Source organism: Falco biarmicus, chromosome W (assembly GCF_023638135.1).
Source record: "Falco biarmicus isolate bFalBia1 chromosome W, bFalBia1.pri, whole genome shotgun sequence".
Lineage (NCBI taxonomy): Eukaryota > Metazoa > Chordata > Aves > Falconiformes > Falconidae > Falco > Falco biarmicus.
In genome coordinates, this window is record NC_079310.1 from 17,122,764 (window position 1) to 17,140,091 (window position 17,328).

The 17,328-nt window shown below is 42.3% G+C and overlaps 1 protein-coding gene across 5 annotated transcripts in view; it reads right to left on the minus strand.

Annotated features, from left to right (window-relative positions):
* The window catches only part of LOC130141970 (kinesin-like protein KIF2A), an 87,504-nt gene that overhangs the window by 54,921 nt on the left and 15,255 nt on the right, over nt 1-17,328 (minus strand). The window contains exon 2 of one of the 5 annotated variants that reach the window (XM_056323333.1): nt 13,230-13,342. The exons of the other annotated variants lie outside the window; for them this stretch is intronic. The gene's annotated coding sequence lies outside the window, so the exon portion shown is untranslated. The remainder of the gene's footprint in view (nt 1-13,229; nt 13,343-17,328) is intronic. 5 annotated transcript variants of the gene reach the window in all.

Here is a 17,328-nt window from a genome sequence, read left to right on the forward strand (position 1 = left end):
TTACACGCACATTTCTAACCTCTGCACTTCTCCTTGCCTAAAGCATAAGATTCAGTCTACCAGTAAAGAAGATCAAGTTTTACTTTAAAAAAACCAAACAACCAAACTTCCCTCTGCTTCACTTGGTTCCTTTCCTCTAGCATTTACTAGTTTTTATTTCCCTGACCTGTATTTTGTCTGAATAAACCCTTCCATTTGTGCTTCCCAAGTATCACTCTCCCAGGCGCCCCAGCGGTGTGTGCTGCAGGGACAGTGTGGATTCCTCACTGAGGTACAGCCAGGGGGAGATGTGCAGGCAGGAATCACAACTGTGTCCTCCTCTCTGCACACAAGCTTCCTCCATTTCCCCTCATCCAAATGACATTGTGTAGGCACACATCCTTCCCTTGGGACTTGTAGAGGAATGAAGACAGTGGGTTGATTGACATTGATAATATGCAGTTGTGGCCTTGCTTTGACAATGTGCAGCTGTGATCCTACAGCAAAGTGGTTAAATAGCTCTGAGGAGGGTGGGAGAAAAACCTTGATGAAGCAGAGACAAGGAGGAGTGTGGTCTGGTCTCTGGAGGATGTAGAAACAGCATGGACAGTAGAGCTTGACCAATGGTAAAGCTTTTTACTGCTTTCTGATTTATTTGTGTTGTATTATTTCCTGACTGCTGTAGCTCAATTGCAACAATTGGTGCCCAATGTGGGGCAAACTGATTTGGACATTTGAAGTTTATATGAGGCCACAAGTAATGAGCAGTAATGGTGGTGCCCAATGTAGCTGAGATAGATGGGGAGAGCCTGTGATCTGGGTCATGTAACAGACATTGGGAGAGGTGAACCATTGAGGACTAATTGTTGTGGGTTTGCATATGTTCTCAAGCAGCAGCAAAAACTTTTGAAGAACTTTATAGCTTTGTAGATGAAAACATGCAAGTACAAAAGGTCATTGGAGGAAAGCCCATGGGGGTCATAATCTTTTTTTGAGAAAGAGAAGGCCAACGTTTGGGGTGGTTTACAGAACAAAGGTGTGAAAGTACAGTGGGCTGAGAAGTGCTGGAGGGAGTCACATTAGTTGAGCAAATTCTGTCTGGCCTGCATTATAATCATGTGGTAATTAGAAAACCAGGAGCAGAGTCATATTTCAAAGAATGAGAACCCTTTTTTGCTGCCAGTAAAAAATGAGACTTTAAGTATCTAATCAGGCTGGAAGAGCACTCAGAATGGCTGAAAGAACAGCAAGAAAACAGTAATACAGGTGGAGGAAAGATGAAGCAGAGAAGTGTGTGTTTGTATTAAGAAAGACAGTGAAGAAAAGTCTACAACTAGCTGAAACATACAATCATAGCTCCATAGCTCTACCTGCTATAAGTGGAGGGATTTTTAGCTTCCCACAGAACTATGTCCTATAGATCTGAAAAAGGAACCAGACATCCCCCCCCCCCGATGACTTGATTGTATTTTGGGGGAGGGTGAAAGGGGGTCTGGCGGATCAGTGGAAAAGCAGTGCAGGAATTGGGGTTCCATCAAACGGGTAGAGAGTCAGTGGATAATGGAAAAACCGTCAACATTGAGATAGAACAAGTGTAAAACTATGACAATGTGCCCAGTGGTGGGATGTCTGGGATGATAGTTTGTCAGTCCTCTGGAAACCTAAGAACTTGATATTCTAGGGACTTTAGGGGTGGAATTCTGCGGGTTTTTTTAATTTCACACATAAAGCAGCTATTCATTGGCACAATGGGGTGGGAGTGAAAAATGTCACACTTGACAATCACTTGTGGAGAAATGAATCAAACTGGTGTGTGTCTGTAGGGCATAATTGTACACAACCTGCCCCAGATGTGGCCCTGCCTAGGCAACTACCAAAAAGTTTATTTCTAATTTGTGGAGATAGGGCTTGGCCAGGGCTACCCAGCAGGAAAGTGGGAGGACCATATACTGCGGTGAATGAAGAGATGGGACGCAGCTTGATGCAAGCAAATGTCAATTTATTGTACAGAAGCACGCGTTTTTATACACTTTCAGAAGCTGCGCGTTTTAAACAGATTGGTTCTTGAAGCTAAGCCTTGCATACTAGGCAATCCCTGATTGGTGGTTAACTACCAGCAATTAACAGCAAGGTGTTGCCTTTCCTTGGCGCCATCAGTCTCCCACTCCCCTGTGCTCTGTAAACATGCCTCATCATGTTAATTGTTGTCTAGACAAGCTCGAGCACATTCCCCTCAGCTGATTGCCACGCATGGTCCTAGTTTCCAGCCTGCTCCTGCATCTCCCCCTTCCTGTTGCACAAAAGAACCCCTGAAACCGAGCAAAAACAAGGCACAAGTAATAGAACAAATAAAAAACCAACTAAGACATATTATCAATGTCAAAATAACCCACTGTCCTTGTTCCGTACAGTTTTACAATTTCCCTTTTTTGTTTTTGAACAGCTAGTACCAGGTTTGCCATGTTCTGCAGGGCCCTTGCAAACATGACAGCAACCAAGGCAATAGCAAACAAACAATACTGCCAATTGAGTGAATGGATGCCAAAAAGGCTGAAATTTTCTCAGATTTTGATAACATGTTGCTGCAATGGGGCGCCTAAAATCCACGCAGCACATACCATCCAAATCCTCACAGCCATGTCCTTGAACCAAGGACAAAAAGCAGTGGCAATTTTGACTCACATTCTGAACTGCCTACCAAACAAGGTGATTTAACTCTTTAATGCTTTCCCTGCTGTTACTCTGGATAAGAGAAGAACCGCTGCGACACGTTCCCATCATAGCCTCCTACTACATTAGTATCTACAGAAAGACAATTATCGACAAAGTGTGAACAATATCAGCTTCTTTTGGATTAACATTATACATAGATGGAAGGGCACACCAAACAAGAACTGGTTCAGTCAAAAAGTTCCAAACATCGCATGCCTTCTCTGAACATACCTCTGGGGTCATTCCCTTCATTCCCTCTCTTTTTTATGCAAAGAGAAACACTTTTACCATAACAGAGAAGCCCCTATTTACATCTCTGAGCCCGGACAAACCGCAGCTGTATGCTCCACCAGGCTCGGGGCAGAAATCATTCATGCAGTTACATAGCTATATATCTCTACAAGCATGCAGACACCTATTAAACACTAGATAACCATGTTTATCTTTCCTACTCTCCTTCACAATACCCAGCTGTTCTCTCATCTCTTGTTAGGTCAAATATTCTCCAGTTTCCTCTCCTACATCTCTCTTCAGACATTCTGTAACCTCCTCTTTTTTGCTTGTTAATTGCGACAAGGCAAAGGTTGTGTGTAGCTGGGTGACCATGACCTGATTTATGTTACAATCAACTTAACACTGAATACAGGAAAAAAAGGTATGGGAGACATAAGGCAAACATCAATAAGGTGGTTAAAGATAATTATAATAAAACCTGTAATACTTTTGAGTCATGGCCCAAAGTTTCCCAGCCGTGAGAAGAGACCAAAGGCATCCCGCCCCTGGCTCTGTTGCAGATCTTTCTTTTAAGGCTTTTGAGTTTTGTATACTTTTGTGGATTGATTCAGAGTGGTCACTCAGATTCACGTAACACATCCTATCAAAGTCTTCACACTTGTGTCCCTGTGCTAATAATAAAAATCAATAGCAACTCGGTTCTGTAGCAACATGTGATGGACAGAATCAACATCTGTTAATAAGCCGGGAAAAAAAAAGAACAGTATTTGTAGTATTACTTTGTTTAGCAAGCTAGCAGCCTAATTTACTAAGCAAGTTAAAAGCGTGTACTATTCTTACAGAAGAGATTAGAGAAGCAAAAATCTGTTATGCTGCATTCCACAACTCAGCCTGAGAATTACAGTCTGCTGTGAGTTCTGCATTACAATCATTTGACACATGTTGGGGTTGCGATTGTGAAAGTTGCCCGTTTACAATTTTCATTGGCATTATCACAGCCAGTTGTTTTAAAAGCAACCCTTGAGCTTCCTGATGTTCGACTTGTTGCAAAATATTCTGAAGCCAATCAATCAAGTTAGTATTAAAGTTAGTGACTCTCTAGGACCCTGCAAGACTGTGGCAAGACTCCCACATCCTGACTGCCTTAATAGCCATCTCATTCATTTGCAAACAGTTGTCCCTGGCATACCTTGCCTGAGTCACAGAATCGGCACAGTTAGTTGCTCCAGCTAACTGCTCATAGTTAACAGAAATTCCCCGATTAAGGTTTTCAGTCAAGGCCACAACACATAGCTCACAAAAATCAGATAACCACATCATATACTGTATCAGTTAGTACCATACAAAGCAGTAACTTCCAATCATGCAGTGTGAGCTATAAGGCTCTGCCATCACTTCAGGAAGGGACATAGCAAATGTATTATGAATCCTCCCTTCCCGCACTGCTTTGCTTAACCCTTTAACAGCCTCGTATTGCACAGGCTGCCACTCTGCAGGTTGATTTGTCTGACAAAATACTAAACATGCCCTAGCGACTCCCAAAACCCATCACTGAAGTGTTTCCCACTTGCATTCCTGCCACCAATCCCTCAGACTCCCTTTCACCCTCCCCAAAAATACAATCAATGCATCAGGAGAGACGAGGGGGTGGGGAAAAGGTCTAGCTCCTTTTCCAGATCTATAGGACCTGGATCAAAAGGTTTATCAGTGTCAATAAAATCATTGTCCGAGTTGTCCTGTTCCCGTGCTTGGTCCTGTGTTGTGAGGGTCGCTGCAATCAGTGACAGAAGCTTTGGGGGCAGAGGAGGTGTGGATGGAATCGCCATCGCTGACGGTGTCTTGAGAAGAGTCGCGCTGTCGGTGGAATTTACAGCTTCCTCTGGTTTAGCACCGATAGTAGAATTAGTCCACACTTGGCAAAGAGTAGTCAGAATTTGCCACCAAGATGTTAAATGCATTCCCGACACGGAGTTCCCCTCCGCGGCAGCATCATACAATTGGCTGCTGTATGTACACACTTTCATTCTTTCAAAGTCTCTAAGGTTTCTTGGCTGCTCACCTGTCTCGATGCATACAGGTGTTATCCTGGGGGTTTAGGTTGTCCGCCTGGTCCAGACAGCAAGACGATCGTTCAGCCAAGCCGTCTCCTCCGGAACGCAGCCCTCTTCCACGAGCTGTCTTTTTTCCGTCCTTATTCTTCCAAGGCTTCGGAACACCACCATAGGGGTCACCATTTGAGGAGACTGAGGCACGGACTCCCTGATCTGACTAGAAGACCCTTTATGAGTCCATATACGTCTCTTTCTGGGGACGAAGCCTGATTCCCCATTACGGATTTCCCACAGCTCACCTCTCAACTCCGGAGGGATTTCTGGCCGGCTCCTGCTTCCTTTCAGCAGATCATTCAAAGTTCTGTGGGATTCGCTGCATGTCGCTCAGATAGGCGATTCGAGAGCCCTTCACGTTAGATCCTTAAACGCATCATGTCGGGGTCACCAATTTGCGGCGAATGAAGAGACGGGACGCAGCGTGATGCAAGCAAATGTCAATTTATTGTACAGAAGCACGCGTTTTTATACACTTTCAGAAGCTGCGCGTTTTAAACAGATTGGTTCTTGAAGCTAAGCATTGCATACTAGGCAATCCCTGATTGGTGGTTAACTACCAGCAATTAACAGCAAGGTGTTGCCTTTCCTTGGCGCCATCCGTCTCCCACTCCCCTGTGCTCTGCAAACATGCCTCATCATGTTAATTGTTGTCTAGACAAGCTCGAGCACATTCCCCTCAGCTAACTGATTGCCACGCATGGTCCTAGTTTCCAGACCGCTCCTGCAATATACCATAGGTAAATTAAGTTTGTTAGCGCCTTCACAGAACATTATATTAAACCATAACCATTTATTGCTAACACATGGTCATGGCTGTCAAGACTTTGATGGTATGTGTTGCATGGATTGAAAAACAAATTCAAAATAGATTCACAAATAGATCAAGGAAATAATGGAAGCAACAAAGAATTTACAGGAGAGTTATGGGTTTCTAGATGATCGGTTAAGTCACTTGGGGTTAGGGTCTTGGTTCATGGGATTGATTGAGATGTGACTCATAGGACTGTTTGTAATCTGTGCCATCTTGCTCATGATACCATATTTGTTTTGTTGTTTGCAAAGGGCCCTGCAACAGATGATAAACATGGCCTTTTTGGTTGAAAAACAAAAAGGGGGAAAAGAGGGATTAGACTGGGTTGCTGGCGGCTCAGGCTTCAACGATGGAATAGAGCTGTGTCTTTAAAGAGAGTGAGCCACAACCTTGACAGAGTAAACTTGGAGAGAAAACAGGATATGAAGCAAGACTAGAGCCAGATATGGGGTGACACGTCAGCTGCTGGCTGAGAACTTGAAACCCACACATCTTAGCCAATCAATAGTTGTTGCTGAGTAGGTTAGGTGTAAGGATAATCAATCAGAGAAGCTGGGGAAAGGGTATATAAACCTGGAGAAACAAATAAAGGCGTGCTTCTTTGCTGCATTTAATTGCCAATGAAGATTGCAAGTGGGCATTGCAGCCCTTCTGCAATTGCAACCCCACCATGTGTCGAATGTTTGTAATGAAGAAGCAACCTTTTGAAAAAACAAAAAGGGGGAATTGTAGGGGAATGAAGACAGTGGGTTGATTGACATTGATAATATGCAGTTGTGACCTTGCTTTGACAATGTGCAGCTGTGATCCTACAGCAAAGTGGTTAAATAGCTCTGAGGCATGTGGGAGAAACCTGGATGAAGCAGAGACAAGGAGTGTGGTTTGGCCTTTGGAGGATGTAGGAATAGTATGGACAGTAGAGTTTGACCAATGGTAAAAGTTTTTTTTTCCTGCTTTCTGGTTTATTTGTGTTGTGTTATTTCCTGATTGCTGTAACACAATCATAACAGGGACTGTGCCCAATTTCTGCTAGTGGCTGGGCTGAAGCAGACTCACTGAGCATGACATTTCCACACCTTATTTCCTTGGACAAGCATTTTTGTCTAAGTTTTCTTAGTTCAAGATTCTCAATAGACCTTTCCATTAATTTTTCTGTATTTAATAACCTCTAGTGACTTAATTTGGTGCAAGAACACTGTTATAGAGCTGTTTCAATTGTCTATTTGGTCTGTTAGCAAAGTAGCAACAGAAGCCACTTTCTTCCTGTAGCAGTGCTGCTTCTGCCATTTCTACAAACAGCATGCTAGGATGCAAGGACACAAACTTTTCAGCACTGTGGGAAATGGAAGACTTTTCAAGCTTATGTTGGTATAATCTTCTGCTACTGTTTTGAGGCTTGGCCCAGCTGTCAATCTGGAATCAAGAGAAAACTGATATATGAAAAATGTAAAAGATCATAGTGTTGTATAACATATGTTTCTCTAGATTTACATGTTAACAGACTTTATAAATTTTGAAGAAAAGCACTAGTCGCAGCCTGTGATGCTGTATTAGTCACAGAGCCATCATATAAGTCCTATTACCTGTTCTTGTGCTCTATTACTTTTGGCAGAAAAAAAAATAATTTATAAAAGGTTTAATCTTTGCCATAACAAGTGAAAGGAGATCAAAGCAGGCTGATGAATGAATAGAAAATACTGAATGCTCTCACAAATATGGTAAGCCAGCATGCCATAACAAAAGAATCACAAAAAATCTTCCATCTGTGCCAGACTTTATCCACTCCCTAGCCAAGAAAGTCAGGACTGAACAATAATAAAAAAAAAGAAAAAACTTATGTCCATCTCCCAAATATTATTAGTTTAAATAGAAAATTTATACCATGTTTAAACTGGCAATATACCTATACAATTTGTTCTTTGTGTTACTAAAAGTTTACATGTTGTTGAACTGCCAGAAAGCACATATTCATCTTTATAATTGCCTCTTGCTCTCCACAAACAGTATTCTGTTATATTTTTCTAGTACACAGATGAATACAGCAGTTGTGAAATTTGGGAATGCCAGCAACCAATTAGGTTGTCTAGCATATAAAACAAGACCAAGCTGCAAATGCTAAAGCATAAGAGCCAAATCAATCTGCAGAGAGTGGTTGAAGGTAATGTCCCTGATTTCAGGTGCATTTCTTGGAGTTGGTATCCAAACCTGAAATGTAACACATGTTCACAGATCTTACTGACAATCCACTAACAAATGGGGGGGGAGGGGGGGGAGGAAAGCCCACGCATGCCACTGAACTGTGTATAATATTTAGCTTCTAAATACAAAGAGCATATTTAATGTCCTTCATACAGCGAATAGGGCACAAGCAACTTTTCAGTCCTCCTTGCATTCAGTACCAAGAACACCCTCCATCCCCCATCCCAAACCACTAAATTATAATTTGATGTGCTTAATCTAGCTGAACTTGTTAGTGTCTGTACTGATGCACCTTCTCTAAAGAATTTACCTAGAGCTGCATCCCAGCACTGCCGTCACAGTTTTTGCTTCTCTAATAATTGTTAAATCTCCAATCTTTTCACATTGCAATTCACTGGGTTTTTTTGCTGACCTTTCATTTTCCAAGCCAATCTCTGAAATTTCCCTTTATATTCAAAACAAGTTTCCTGTGGTTTCCCCAGTTAGAGGAACACTTTGGGTTTTACTTCCCTTCAAAGTAGGTCATTTCTTTTGGGGGCGGGGAGCTAATTCTTTTAAGCACATTTCAGAGTGCATTATTTAACATTAGTGAGTTCCTCCTAAAACAGCTTCCCTTTATTTGTTTTCAGAAGCTTCAATTACCAGTGAAATCAATGGCAGTCAGCCCACTGGCTTCATAAAATGTTAAGAGTATCTCACCGCAGTAGCATTTGGAAGCTACAGCTACATATTGCTTCTGTAGGTGTCAGTGTTAAGAGTGAGAGAGACTTGTTTCTAAAGCAGCTCAGTTCATAAAGAAGTATCACATCACAACAGGCAACAGATGCACTGATATTTAGATATCTATCAGCAAGTTATTTCAGAAGCTCCATGCTATGTGGAGAAGTTCTCCACATGTAACTTGGTCACAAAAAAAAGATATTTAGAAGGAAGCACCTGTCCAATCTTATCTAATACATTCAACCATAAATCACCTATAAGCTGAACACATTTCATCTTTATGTTGGTAAGTGGTCTGCCTCTGCTATTCACCCCAGAAAGTTGCACTAGCACCTCACTGTCAACATATACAAACTTTTTTCCAGATTACGTGTTCACAGCCATTTAGTACTCTGTGCTTTCTTTTATGGCTTGTATAAAGACACCTGTAAAAGAACGGAGAGCCTATCTGTACCTCTTTCAGTCTGAGTATCTCCTTTTTCAACACTGGCAACCAGGACAAGGTGCAATATCCCACATGGGCTCCAGACTGCTTTCCACAGGAAAGCTCACTACCAAATTACAGTAATTCTAAAATTGTACTCACTTTTCCCCTTGTCACTTCACCCTGGTAGTCCACACTTATCTGTCATTTACAGTTTATGATCTCCCAATTTATAGCAAAAGCACATTTACTTTGTGCAGTGTTTTACCCCAGTTGTTTCATTCCATATTCCTAATCTTCCCGAATGATATAAATCTCCACAGAGATGATACTTCCACTCTAGCACAGTAATGAAGCTTCCTGAGAACAATGTTACTTTCTGTGTTATAACCAGGAATTAATAACTATAATGTCAGTCCCAAGTGATCCCAGAAGGCACGCTATTAGGTAGAAATTATTAGGTACACTGTCATCACCTGTCTTAAATAACATTACCATTCCTGTATTAAACTTCATCTGAAAAAATTTTAATGCTCTACAAAATATTTTACTGAAATTATGAGAAACTTATGACTGACCTTCATAATGGGTTGATACCAGTAATGCTGTGCAAAGCCTCTCCCACACTAACGCGTACTGGCGGGGCCAAGCTCAGGTCATGTACTCAGCTCCAGAATTCAGCACTGCATTTACCCCCTCTGCCACTAGGATACTAGTTTGGGACACAGAGACTAGAAGCGCTTCAGCATCTGTCCTCCACTGTTTGCTACAGCTTTTAGTTAGAGGCACTCAAGTTCCTAGAGTGCTTCAATTAGATTTGTAATTCCCCCTATCCCCTCTGTACTACTGTAAATTCAAGTAGGATGAGCTAAAAACAGTTCCAAAACTGATTTTAATGTAATGGCTGATTGCTCCATAACCTACAATTCTTTTATTAAGTTATGCTGTTTTTGTCATTGGGATACCGCATGAGTTGTCTTTATTGATGGGAAGGGGAGGCAACTCATATGAGGATCTATCATTTGCACGTTACTGAGGGTGCACTCAATCCCACTGTCCATATCAATGACAAAGATGTTAAACAGTGCCGGTCCCAATATTGACCCCTGAGGAACACCACTCGTCACTGGTCTCCACTTGGACATTGAGCCATTGACTGCAAGTCTTTGAGTGCGACCATTCAGCCAATTCCTTATCCACTGGGTGGTGCATCTGTCAAATCCATGCCTCTCCAGTTTAGAGACACGGATGTCATGTTGGACAGAGTCAAATGATTTGCACAAGTCCAGGTAGATGACAGCAGTTGCTCTTCCCTTATCCACCAATGCTGTAACCCTGTCGTAGAAGGCCACCAAATTTGTCAGGCATGATTTCCCCTTCGTGAAGCCATGTTGGCTGTCACCAATCACCTCCTTATTTTCCATGTGCCTTAGCATAGTTTCCAGGAGGATCTTCTCCATGATGCTGCCAGGCACAGAGGTGAGACTGACCGGCCTATAGTTCCCCGGGTCTTCCTTTTTTCCCTTTTTACAAATGGGGGTTATGTTTCCCCTTTTCCAGTCAGTGGGAGCTTCACTGGACTGCCACGACTGCTCAAATATGATGGATAGTGGCTCAGCCACTTCATCCACCAGTTCCCTCGGGACCCGCGAACATACCTCATCAGATCCCATGGACCTGTGCACCTTCAGGTTCCTTAGATGGTTTCAAACCTGGTCTTCTCCTACAGTGGGCAGTACTTCATTCTCCCAGTCCCTGCCTTTGGATTGTGTGAGTTGGGCAGCGTGGCTATAGTACTTGCCAGTGAAGACCAAGGCAAAAAAAGTCATTGAGTAACTCAGCCTTCTCCATGTCCAAGGTGACCAGGTCTCCCATTTCCTTCCAGAGAGGGCCCATGTTTTCTCTAGTCTTCCTTTAACCACTGACATACCTATGGAAGCCTTTCTTGTTGCCCTTGACATCCCTGGCCAGCTGTAATTCTCTCAGGGCTTTCCTAACCTGGTCCCTGGCTGCTCCGACAATTTTTTTTGTATTCCTCCCAGGCTACCTGTCCTAGCTTCCACACTCTGTAGGCTTCCTTTTTGTGTTTGAGTTTGTCCAGGAGCAACTTGTTCATCCATGCAGGCCTCCTGGCATTTTTGCCTGACTTCCTCTTTGTTGGGACGCATCGCTCCTGAGCTTGGAGGAAATGAACCCTGAATATTAACCAACTTTCTTGGTCCCCTCTTCCCTCCAGGGCTTTATCCCATGGTGATCTACCAAGCAAATCCCTGAAGAGGCCAAAGTCAGCTCTCGTGAAGTTCAGGGTAGCATGTGCACCCTCCTCACTGTCCTAAGGATCTTGAACTCCACTTTTGCAGAGCAAATCAGGTGGTGCTGAGGATCTGACATTCACACCACATGTTTTGGACAGGACTGGGGAGGTCTAGTGCCACAGACTGAACACCCCTTGTTGGAGTGCATCACATACGTTTCTGGAGTGGACCCTCCAATTAAATTTCATCAAAAAGGAATTTAGTGTGCTCCGAGGCCACTTTCAAAGCAAACTAAAGCATAGCATGAGGACATAAAGGAATGATCAGAAGATACATGTCCAAAGCTCATTCCTGATCTGAACTGAAATGCTTGTACAGGCATACCCCTGTGGTCCCAAAAGGCATGCTTAGACCACTAAGACCTCTTAATTTTTTATGGTTATTCACTTTGACCTATGCAAAAGTGAGAAAACTACATTGCAGCCTCCCACTGTGATGCTTTCAGAGCATGAACAGGAGCATGTGCTGCATGTCCTGGGATGTTGAAAAGAATTTGAAAGTGCTATGCCCACTAAAATGCAGGACTGTCCAAGCAGTGATAGCCAAAACAATGCAGTTCAGGCGTCTTCTCATCAACCAATCAAGGAAGTTTAGGTTTCCTACAGAAGGTAGGTCATCTGGTTCACTCCAGATGGGAGCCTGGAAGTCAACTAGCACATGTGCGATGAGAATTATCATGGTACCAGGACACTAGACTAAAATGAGGTGCAAGATAAATTCACAATCAAAACAGTCCAAGCCATGAAATACCTGAATTCTTTCTACAAGATTATATGCAAATAAGTGGTAATGAAGGAGGGGATTGGGAAAGTGAAACACTGTTTTCTTTTATGATGCAGGCCTTTCAAAACACTAGCTAGAAACTTACATGTCATCTTTCAGCCTAATGTTGTTACACTCTCAATAACACAAAGTTTGGGGTCTGATCCTTTGGCAAGACAGCTTTTTGGTTAGTCAGATGCCATGACAATTGTGATAAACCTCAAAAGGGCCTCTCAAAAATAAAGGTGGCAGATAAGCTTCAATATAGACAAAAGAAAGATAAGTCAACCAGAGAAAAATAATCTAATTTATGGGTACATAATGCTGAAACTAGAACTAGAAGTTACAACTCAAGTAACAGATCCTTAAGTTAACACCAACAGTTCTCTAAAATCACCAACTCAATATGCAACTACAACAAAAAGGAGCCAATGGAACATTGCCCATCATCAGTAACCTAGAGAATAAAAGCAAGTGTCTTTTTAAAACTATAAATAAAACTTTAGTGCCCGCACATCTCAAGTACTGTGTGCACTAGTCTTCACACCTCAAAAAAGATGTAGCAGAATTAGAGGAGGTAAAGAGAAGGTCAATGAAGAAGACAAAGAGAATGAAGCAAGTAGAGATTAAGGCAGGCGAGATTACTCACTTTTGAGGAAAAGGCTGCAGGTGGATTTAGTTGAGCTTTACAACCATAAAGGACAAAATGAGTGGAAACTGTTATTCACCGAATCCTGCAACACTAAAACTAGGAGCAGTCTCTTAAGGCAGACTGGTTTCAGGTAAATAAAATTAGTAATGTACTTCTCTATGCAGCAAGCAGGGAGCTTCCCAGTCTTGCTTCCACAAGAGATTTTGGAGGCAGACAGTGTAAATTGGGTCAGTGTGTGAGCCGGCACAGGCAGGACACAGGGAAAACCACAAAATCACAGATGAAATGCAAAGAGTAAATTTATTTTCATTACCTCGCCAACTGGGGGACCCCTGAAGCAGCACCCGGGTGGAGGTACACAAGTGGGGACACAGGCACCACAGATATTGGTCCACGCTAGAGGATCACCGAACCTGCTGTTTTCACCTGTATATATATCAGAGATTCACACAGGCATCATTTACCACAGTGCTTTGATCTTTCCCACAGCAGGGCAGGAATCTCAAGCATGCCTCTAAGTCTATCACAGGCCTATGTTATCTGAACACAGATGTTCCACTTGTCAAACACACAAGGCTAAGCAATGATTAGTATGATATATGTGATTTTCTACACCCCAGCTGCAAGTCACTTGAGCATATTTACAATCCTCCACACCAGTCTTCCATTAATTTTCTGCAGTCAGAAAGGTATTCAATAAATTCACAGACAATAGGTCTGTAAGTAGATATTTAATAGGACTAGGCAAAGTTTTGGATACTGGGAGAAGACAAAGGCATGAGACTGCAGACAGTGACAAGGCTGACCTGCTTCCCCTAAATAGCCTCTCCTATCACCATTGAGCTAGATGAACCATCAGTCTGAACAACTAGGGCACTTCTTATGGTAGTGGTGAGCTTACTTTAAGGAGAGGGAGGAACCTCCAAAAAAGCAGAAACACTTCATAAGCTTTAAAAAAAAATCACATTCTCTGTTTTCAGTAAAAGTCTTAGAGATAAAAACAAAAGTTTTCATTCACTTTTCAAAAAGTAATCTTCATTTTGTCATATATTCACAAGGCAATCTCCCTTCCAAAGTGTAAAGAAAGCCCAAAACAAAAAAAAAACCACAAAATCCACCCATTTTCAACATTCCTGTGAGGTTTTCCAATACCTACAGGTCCCTTCTATGGCCTATATGAACCCTTGCAGTTCTCGGATTTGAGGAAGATTAAGCAATTAGAGCTGCAAACTTTATTTAAATGAGAACAGATGTTAATTAATGTATGCCATGATAGTATTTTCTGTCCTCTATCACATTTTTCTTTTACTGCCGCTGCATAAGCGAAGGTTTTCATTCAATTGCTGGTAATGACATTAACATCTTTCTTATAAGTTGAGAGCTTGTACACAAGTTATAGGAATAGTTCAATATGTATTTTTTAATTTCATCAAAATGAACATAATTTGACATCTTCTTGCACATTTAATCAGCAGTTCCTTGGAGTCCTTTAAAACAATTTTGCAGGCAGCTTCTTTAAAATCTTTTAAAACCATTTCTGAAAGTTCCTCTCCAGAATCCTTTGTTATATATTTTTAGAGTTCAAAATCCTCTGTGTTCAGTATAAATTTCAATACAGTTATGGTATGTAGAAGCAAAGGGAGATTCAGTCAAGTATCTCTTTCAAACAGCATTGGGGTTTAGTGGTTGTTGAAGTATTTTTAGCTTATCCACAACAGAATTTAAGATTGTGGTGGATTCAAATAGTGTGGTGAATACATTCTGCTAAAAGACTGAGATGACTTGGCCAATCTTCTCCCTCTCTTCCCCCTTTCTCACTTTGTTGCTTGAATAAATGGTAGAGACCACCTTTTCATGATTTTTTCTGCTTTCTCTGAAGCTGACAGTAGCTGCCTAGAAACAATAGCTTCTTGCATCACATAGAAAATTTCTACCAGCCCCTTTTAAAGATATTTTTGACTGGTACCATTTGCCTTTTATGACCCATCTTGTCAAATAGGGGTTTTTTGTTTGGTTGGTTTTTTTATTTCCCATACTTTACAAAATTACATTCAGTAAGAATATTTCCCATTACTTTTACTTTATTACAGAGTTGCCAACTATTGTTCCTGGTTAAAAGTCAGAAGCCTTTAGTTTCATACAAATTTAAAGCCTGTATTTTTCCCTTATCTTAACAAGGTTCTAAAAGCTCAAGCTCAAACCAAGAAGTAAACTTAAGAGTAATATTTTAGTTACAATCATAGAATATCCTGAGTTGGAAGGAACCCATAAGGATCATCAAGTCCAACTCCTTACTCCTAGCAGGACTACCTAAAAATAAATCATACAACTAAGAGCATCATCCAGACACTCCTTGAACTCTGACAAGCTTGGTGCTGTGACCACTTCCCTGGGGATCCTGTTCCAGCAACTGAACACCCTCTCAGTGAAGAACTTTTTCCTAATGTCCAATCTGAACTTCCTCTGATGCAGCTTCATACCATTTTCACATGTCCTATCACTGGGCACCAGAGAAAGGAGATCAGCACCTCCCCCTCCACTGCCCCCCTTGAGGAAGTTGTAGACTGCAATGAGGTCACCCCTGAACCTTCTCTTCTCCAAGCTGAACAAGCCAAGTGATCTCAGTTGCTCCTCATAAGTCTTGTCCTCGAGGCCTTCCACCATCTTGGTCACCCTCCTCTGGATACACTCTTAATAGTTTGATGTCCCTCTTATACTGAGGCACCCAGAACTGCACACAGTACTCAAGGTGGGGCCATACCAGTGCAGTGTAGAGTGGGACAATCACCTCCCTCGACCAGCTAGCTATGCTGTGTTTGATGCACCCCCAGGACCCGGTTGGCCCTTTTGGCTGCCAGGGCACACTGATGACTCATATTCACCTTGCCATCAACCCAACCTCGCAGATCTCTTTCCGCAGAGCTGTTCTCCAGCCTCTCATCTCCCAATTTGTAGGTATAACCAGGATTACCCCATCCCAGATGCAGAATCTTGCTCTTATTAAATTTCATACAGTTGGTGATTGCCCAGCTCTCCAGTCTATCCAGATTACTCTGTAAGGCCTCTCTACCCTCAAGGGAGTCCACAGCTCCTCCTAGTTTAGTATCATGGGCAAACTCACTTAATGTACATTTGACTCCTGCATCCAAATGATTTCTAAAAACATTAAAGAGCACTGGCCCTAAATCTGAGCCCTGGGGAACCCCACTGGTGACTGGCTACCAGCCTGAGGTAACCCCATTTACTATAACTCTTTGAGCCCAACCCACCAGCCAATTGCTCACCCAACATATTATGGACTTGTCTAGCTGTATGCTGGACATTTTGTCCAGAAGGATACTGTGAACAGTATCAAAAGCTTTGCTAAAATCCAAACCCACCAAATCTACTGGCTTCCCTTGGTCAACTAGATGGGCAACCTTGTCATAAAAGGAAAATAAGTTACTTAAGCAGGACTTTCCCCTTGTGAACCCATGCTGGCTATGACCAATGGCTGCATTGTCTCTCAAGTGTTTTGCAATAACTCTCAGAACAACCTTCTCCATAATTTTACCAGGCACTGAAGTGAGACTGACAGGTTTGTAATTACCAGGGACTTCCTTCTTACCCTTCTTGAAAATTGGGACATTTGCCAGCTTCCAGTCAACTGGGACCTCTCCAGACTCCCAAGACTGTTGAAAAATAATGGAGAGAGGCTCTGCAATAACATCAGCCAGCTCTTTCAGGACTCTGGGATGAATCTCATCAGGCCCCCTAGACTTATGTGCATCCAGCTGGAGCAGCAAGTCTCGAACAAGTTCAGAGTCAGGTGGGAGTTTATAATCCCCCCAATCACAGTCTTCCAACACAGGGCTCTGGGAGTCCCAGGGCCCATCATCACTGTTAAAAGACAGAGGTGAAGGCGGCATTAAATAAATGTCTCTGCTTTGTCTACATCCCTATTTGTGAGATGACGGACCTCATCAAGTAACGGACCAATGTTATCTCTGATCCTTCTTTTGCTGTTAACAAATTTTAAAAAGCCCTTTTTGTTGTCCATCACAGTGCTGGCCAGCTTGAACTCTAATAGAGCTTTGGCCACACAAATTTTCTCCCTACAATGGCAAACAGCATCTCTGTGGTCCTCCCATGTCACCTGTAGTTGCTTTCACTGTCCATATACTTTCCTTTTTCACCTAATTTCTAGAACAAGAGGCCTGCTCAGCCAAGCCAGCCTTCTGCCCCGCTTGCTTTATTTCAGACACTTTGGAATTGCCAGCTCCTGCGCTCTTAAGAGATGGCTCTTAAAAAGTGAGCAGCATTCATGGATGTCAATACCTTCAAAGGCAGACTCCCAGGGGACATAACTAACTAGAATCATAGAATCATGTAGGTTAGAAAAGATCTTTAAGATCATAGAGTCCAACCATTAA